Genomic DNA, 7275 nt, shown 5'->3' with positions numbered 1-7275 from the left:
GAGCATTTTCTGACTAGAAAATATAGCCAAAGGCATTCTGGCTAAAGACTCTTGGAGAAACATCTATGGTATCAAAACGTAAGTAAAATATTTTTCAAATAAACAACATGAAAAGAGTATTTGTGTGATTTGAAGGGTCACATGGCACACCAAGGAGCCTTTTTTGTATTTCTCTAATACAGATGCAGCACACTCTCCCACAGGCACAATAATTAAACCCCACCACCTACTTGTTTGCTTTGAGGTATCGAAAATAACAAAAACCCAGGGGGGAAAAAAAAAAAAGAAAAAAGAAAAAGAGTGTATTTTGCCCCATTGGTTAAAGTGAACAAAAGTGGCCATGTATCTTAACACCTGGGAAAAGTCAGGGCATGCACAGCTGGCTGCGAGCTGGTCACACATTCCTGAGGTTACAATTACCAGCAGTGTTCTCAACCCAGGCTCACTGACAAGCAGTTGCAGATGGCCAAAATACTTCTGTATGGAAATAGCTTTACTCAGCAAAATCTTAGAAAAATAACGTATCAATAGGAGCACTTGTATATGTAGATATAGCACTTTCTCAGTGATGTTTTCTTCAGCTAGCCCCCAGGTCATGTCACACAAACTGAAAACAGGAAATCTTTTGTGTTGCACATCATGTGTATCTGTCATTTGGTACCAGCGTATCATTTACCCCAACAAGTCGCCTTCCAACGTAGTTAAAGTAGGGAAACACTATCAGCATGTCAGGTTCTGTTCCCAGCTCTGCCAACAGCCAGCCCTCTTCTCAATACCCCACTTTAATGAGGGGACAAACAGCCATGAGAGGGCTCTCATTTGGGTACAAATAACTTAAAAAACCACAGTCGGGTTTTCTCCGGTGATGGCTTTAAAAAAAAAAAAATAAAATGCCCGAGATCAAAATAAAATCTTCCCTGGTGTTTACTGAAACAATCAAAATTCAAGCTGATAAACTTCCTGTTTAGATATGAGAATATCAAATGAAGTTTACAAGGTTTTGTTTGCAAAGAACTAAAGTACTTCTTCAGTAAGGTGATGGGGTGATATTTTTTGTGAGGCTGAAAGCATGGACACTTACTATAGGGGAAAGGAAAGCATCTGTCAAGGGTATTAAGATACAGAAGGAAAATAATATTTTAGTGCAACACAGAATATATTTTCAATTAATTTTTTTCAAATTTCTGTTTAGCAAAATCAATACGAGAAACCCCACTGTAAAAATTATCAGACTTTACCAAGTCTTCATCAGTCACACCAAGACCACCAGAGCCAGCAGCAGGGTAAGAAAAATCAACTGAAATTTAAATTAGGGGACTGAGGTCTATCTGCACCTTATTCTAACTTTATTCTTATAGAAAAAGAACTCTTGTTATTTTCCCAATGGAAAATATGCTGAAATTGCATCAAGGTGGGACTATAAACATTTAAAAAAATTCTCTCAATAAGAGGCACTGTAGAAGAACAAATAGAGAAGAGTCTTGCTCCTGTCTGCTGTGATTAGTACAGACCAACAGAGGAACATCTTTATGCACATGACCAGCAAGACCAAAAGGTCACTCTGGTGTTCCCTTACTATTTGCTATAAAACTTGCATCTTTAAACTGGTTTTGCATATGTTTTTCAGGTATTATGCATACCTTGAAGTCAACAAACCACTAATTAGACTTTGAATCACTCAGTATAAACTCCCATTTTTTTGACCCAAAGCAGCCCAAAGTAGGGAAGACTTCTCCCAAACTTCTGGCTTTCCATTTTACTGGGCCTTACACTGCAGTCCTGGAGACAGAGAAATCTTCCTTGGGGAAGATGAGGGAATTTTGCCATAGTAAAGTGTGAAAGGTCAGACCTATTGTACAGCAACAATCCTGACACTGTCTTAGAATTATAAAAGTTTGCACATATTTCAACTCATTATTAAAAATATCTGGAAATAAAATACTAAATGTGATTCCCAGTTTTGCAGGTTAGCAGCAGTGAATATGCCAATGCCTCTTGAAAGAGAATTAGTTGTGAGGCAAATCTGAACTTGCATATTCCCTTCTGTATATTCAGCTTTTTAAAGATTATTTTATTCAGCTTGTAACTACCAGCACAAATGCTGATTCTAAATATATCTGCTGAACTCTAAATGACTTCTGTTTATAGAAATAGGACACAACAAGCTATTAAATCTTCCTTACAACAAACTGTGCTATGCCAAAATACTTGCTTCAGATTTTTAAGCCAGAGTTAAAAGACTTAGACTGACAAGCAGAAAAAACCTGGTTAAGACACCTATTATAGAAATGTATTTTATCAGTTAAATCCTTCCTTACCTGCACTTGATTTTAGCTGTATTTATTCTGCATACACACAAATTAAAAAACAAAATTAAAAAATCTAGTGGTGCTGGAAACCTTCATTACTTCAAATGATCTGAGAAAACAACACAGCACTTTCTTGCTATATGTAGCATGCAAATAAATTCAGAAGAAACAGAACTTACAACAGTAATAAACAAAACCTGTACAACTTTCAGCAACTTGAAGCAGTGGAGAGTCATACATTACAGTCCTGAGGACAAAAAGTTCATAATTAGGCAAAAATCCACCCATTAACCATTAGGGTCATGATCATTACAGGAAAAATGCAACAGAGGGAGCAGAGCTTTGGGTTCCAGCCCCCTCTTAATCTCTGCATCTGGCCCCAGGTTGATTGAGCTGTTTCTTCAGTTTCCATAATCCACAAGTGGTTGGTGTAATATCAACTGTTTTCAGGTTCCACAGAAAAGCCCACTGAGAGTGTAAAATACAACAATTCTAAAAGTCCAGCACCCATTTTTATTGCTGTTCTAGTTGGTGCATAACCACATTTACTCATTTGCAAGCATAGACCAAAACTGGAGCTTCAAATCTACATTTCCTAAAGCAGTTGGCAGAATTCTCAGTTCCTCAAATGCTATTGTAAATAAAAGCATAGAAGTTACAGCTCTCATAAATGGCAACAGGATCTTGGGCAGGCAGTTCTGAAAAAGATTATTTTGAAGCTGAATGTGAAGTTTAAATTGCAGGAATCAAGGAAATGGAGGCAACTACCTAGTGGGAGAACTATGAATTTTTCTGATGAAGGAACATTTTGGCAGAACCATGTCTACACAGTTTCACATGTCTCAGTCAGTTAACAGGTTCTAAATTATATACACCTAAGCTGTCAGGGAAATCAAGGATTTTTACTGACTAACCAGTAATCAAACTGCCTGCTTAAACTGAAGAAGAGAAATCTGACAGCAGGTTGTTTGAAACAATCTATTTATTACAAGTCAGTTTTGGCCAAGACTTACAAGAATCAAACCTAGATCTGTTCTACTCGGCTGAAAACATTTGCCCATCAACAACTATTCTATAGGAAATAAACTCAAATTATTTCCAAAAGACTCTTCCTTCCTTTCCACTCTTTTGAAGTGAGATGACAGGACTCTTTTAAAGGTACTTAAAATACAAGAGGGTTCCTCCCTTTTTCAACTGAGATATTCTCCTACCCTTCATCAAGAGCACTATCATTTAACTAACATAAACAGTAGAAGGCTAACAAGGAAAATAATAAAGAGGTAACATCTTTATGTTAACTTAAATAATTTTTCCTAAGTATTTTTTAAATGATCCAAAAATAGGCTCTGCTGGCATTAGAAATAAGGTAGAACCTCAGTTTTACCACTGGAATTTTATTACTGGGATGACCTGACAAGTGAAAGTTCATACAAAAATGCTTCATGCAGTGTTCCTCTACCAAAACGCCTGCTCCTTGGGAGTATTTTAATTTGAACAGGCATTTTAAGTGCCGAAGCAAAAATATGGGTGATCTAAAATATCTAAAAAATGCAATGATTCAATTAATGGTGAGTAACTCCATGCATGAATGAACAATTTGACCTGGACTCGAATACAGGATTTTAATAACGCAGCTGCCATGTTCACCGGTCTCTACATTTCCTGAAAACTAATCTGCCAAAAAAGTCATACAGTATTAATCTTCTACACTTCCGTTCTTGGAGGGCTGAGTTAGTAATGCTCCACCATCACATGTTATTTCATTGAAAAGCCACATTTTTAAGAATATTTACAGATACTGTAATTCTAAGACAGATTGCCAGTTGAAGAACTACTGTTATCACCTTGGAGCAGCTGAATGGCAGGTCCAGGTTTCTAGGTCAGTTCAGGCACCAAATATTTTTAAATACTTGGTGGGTTTTTTCTAGGTATATATGGTGTTGCATCTGCAGTTTTCAAGTTTTTCCAAGTTTTATTTTTTCCAAGAGGCTGTCAGAATGGTAGCTTTTCTGCCTTTCCAACCCTCAGTAGCACACTGCATTTGTCATAAGACATAGGTAAAATAAAGGAACTAATATTAAAATTATTTTCACATAAAACAACTAATTCTATTCACTCAACAAGAACCTCTCCTGCACCACCTGTCTAGTACTATCCCAGTGGCACTGATGGACCAAACTAAATATGCTCTGGAAAAGCTTCACCTATACCAACCAACTTCATTTGGAGTTCATATGAAATGTGCCCGGGCCCTTCAGCAGTTTTTTTCTGTAGAGATACAAATAGAGAAATAACCTTTGAGCAAAACCAAAGTGAAGCTTTCCTTGCCCGAGTAGTTCAGCCCAATGAAATAATAAAGAAAATTACTGATGTGCAAAAACACAGCGGGTTGATGAAAGACCACAGCAATGTCAGATAAACGTTTACAACTTCAGAGAAAAAAGTGATTTAAAAAATAAGTAAGAATTCTGGAACTGCAGATGACAGCAGCATCAACAGTTAATATTTAATCATGCTATTGTGAGAATGTTCAGTAGTGGAAGACAGGATTAACATATTGCTTTAAAACATTCCATTACTTTCTGCATCTGTTTACTGATAATAAAAGAAACAGCTGTTCTAAATGTAACATTAACAGGTGTACACCGTTCATTTGAGATTTTTAAACAATAATTCTCCCCCGTTTCCTCCTCCACTAGTTTGAAATGACATTACCAACACCCCTCCTATTAGCTTACACAATTAACTCGTAATTGTTTAACCTCTCTGCATGTCCAACAAAACGTATACATGTGGAGTTAGCTTCCTTCTCATTTTGTGCAAAAGGCTCTGTTCCTCTGCAGTGCACATCCTGAACTAATGCACCAGATGTGTCCCATAAAATGGTTGGTCACACTATTCAGCAGCTTTCCTTTAGCAACTGTTCTATATCAAATTTACTGTAAAAAAAGCATCGTAATTATGAAGTAACACTGTATCAAATTCACAGACGTAATATCTCGCTACGTTTAGTTAAACTATGAATGATAATTGAGCTTGAAATTGTATATTTACTTTAAATAAGTCCTCCAAATCATCTGCAACAATGTGTGCTTAATTCGAAGCCATTAACAAAAGATTTAACATTTCCACATTTATACTCTCCATAGTTTCAGATATGATACTCCATACTTTGAGAGAGAGAGAGAGAGAATGAGAAAAGAAAAGCAATTTCTGATAGCTCTCATTTTTGTAAAATTAAATGATACACCTTAATTTTCTTAAAATTGTGAACCCAGGCTGTTAAATGCTGAGCACAAAAGAAACAAAAAATTCAAAATCCTTCAATGCTGTTGCAACAAAAAAATATCAGTTTATAGGTTTAATAAAAAAAACCCTTAAAATCCCACCAGCCCAAAACCAGACTTGCTTTATGCAAGATAAAACAAGCTCTGAAGGCTAAATATGAGGAAAAAAACAAAACCAAACCAAAAAGCTGGTCTTTGATGGTTACTTTCATGAAAGAAATACTGATACCTCTGTAGAAAAAATACTGGAAGGATACTATTCGCATAAATTGAGACCAAAGACTGGGTGCTTGTATAACTAAACAGTGTGTTGCTTGGGATTGTTGATTCTGTTGCTAGACAGTTTAATTACTCCATATTAGCATATGGAAATACAGAAAAGACCATTTTAACAAGTCACAAAATATACAGATTTTACTGTTGCCAATACCTTCCTAAGTGCTCCTAAAATAAGCATTCCTCTGTTTTTGCTATTATATGAACAGCTAGTTACCATACAAAGTGAAGAAGAAAATCCACAGAAATATTCCAAATCTTTTCACACATAGTCCTTACCTGAGAGAAAGCAGAAAATCTTAATCATTAAGATCCCTAATCCATTCCAAAAAGTAACACGTAAAAGACACTACCTCCATTTCACACTTATATTCACATGGAAGGAAAACTAATTCTGTTTTTCATGAGAATTTCCTGTATTTAGAAGAAAATTTCTGTTGACTAAACATGAAGCCATAGGAATGGTTTCCTATGCCAAGGATAAGCAACTTCTCAGAACCGAGGCGAGATGGACGCTTGAGCTGCAAACACACCCTCAGAACTTAAGCTTCTTAAGCCAACCATACACATGATCATCTGAAATATTAAAAGCTGTGTACAACAAAAAGTGGGTTTTTTCAATTTTTTATCATAAGAGCAGGCTTTAGCCCAATTATGAGCCAGAGAGCACTGCTACGTGCATGATTTGGGAAGACAAACATGCACACCAGAGCGAGCAGCAACACTTTGGCCTCTGGTGACTGAAAGCAAAAAAGGAGCCATGGTTGCTCGTGGACAACCTCAGACCCCTCCTTTCAAGCGGTCGGAATTGTACAAAAAAAAAAAAAACGCCAGCAGAGGGCAGTGCAAATACTAAAAGTTCCCTGAAATGCCCTGCTCCAGAGGAACACTCAGGGTTGGAAGGCAGTGCCGGGGTAGGGCCATGGGCAGCCTCTGTGCTTGCTGCCCACCTGAGGCGGGAGGTCAAAGACAACTCCAACTCTCCTCATTTTTGTTACACGTTTTAGGTTTTCGTTTCAAACAGCCCCCACACATCTGGGACTGACTGACTGTGGGGACAGGCCTGGTGACCCAAGAGCTTTGTGGGGTTCGTGGCTTGAGGAAATCTCTGAGAAACACCCGAGCGGCACCCGCTGCCCATACAGCCAGCGACATTTTTTTCCAGAAGCATTAAATCACATTTGATTCCTCTTAAACTTGCAAATCTAGAACTGAGGTACTTGTCTGGTTTAGGTAAGGAACAAAGAATGGATGAGTCACCAGAAATATCAGTAAGATCACCTCTAGAAACAGAGAATCCCATTCCTCTGTGCCCATGCTGGATACAGCCAGGAAAGGCCCACCCCACCTCAAGCCACCTCACACCAGCACAGCACAGGAACAACTCACACTTTCAGCTTGCA

Source organism: Heliangelus exortis, chromosome 6, assembly GCF_036169615.1.
Source record: "Heliangelus exortis chromosome 6, bHelExo1.hap1, whole genome shotgun sequence".
NCBI lineage: Eukaryota > Metazoa > Chordata > Aves > Apodiformes > Trochilidae > Heliangelus > Heliangelus exortis.
The sequence above is the reverse complement of the archived record's forward strand: the minus strand, read 5'-3'. Positions refer to the sequence as shown.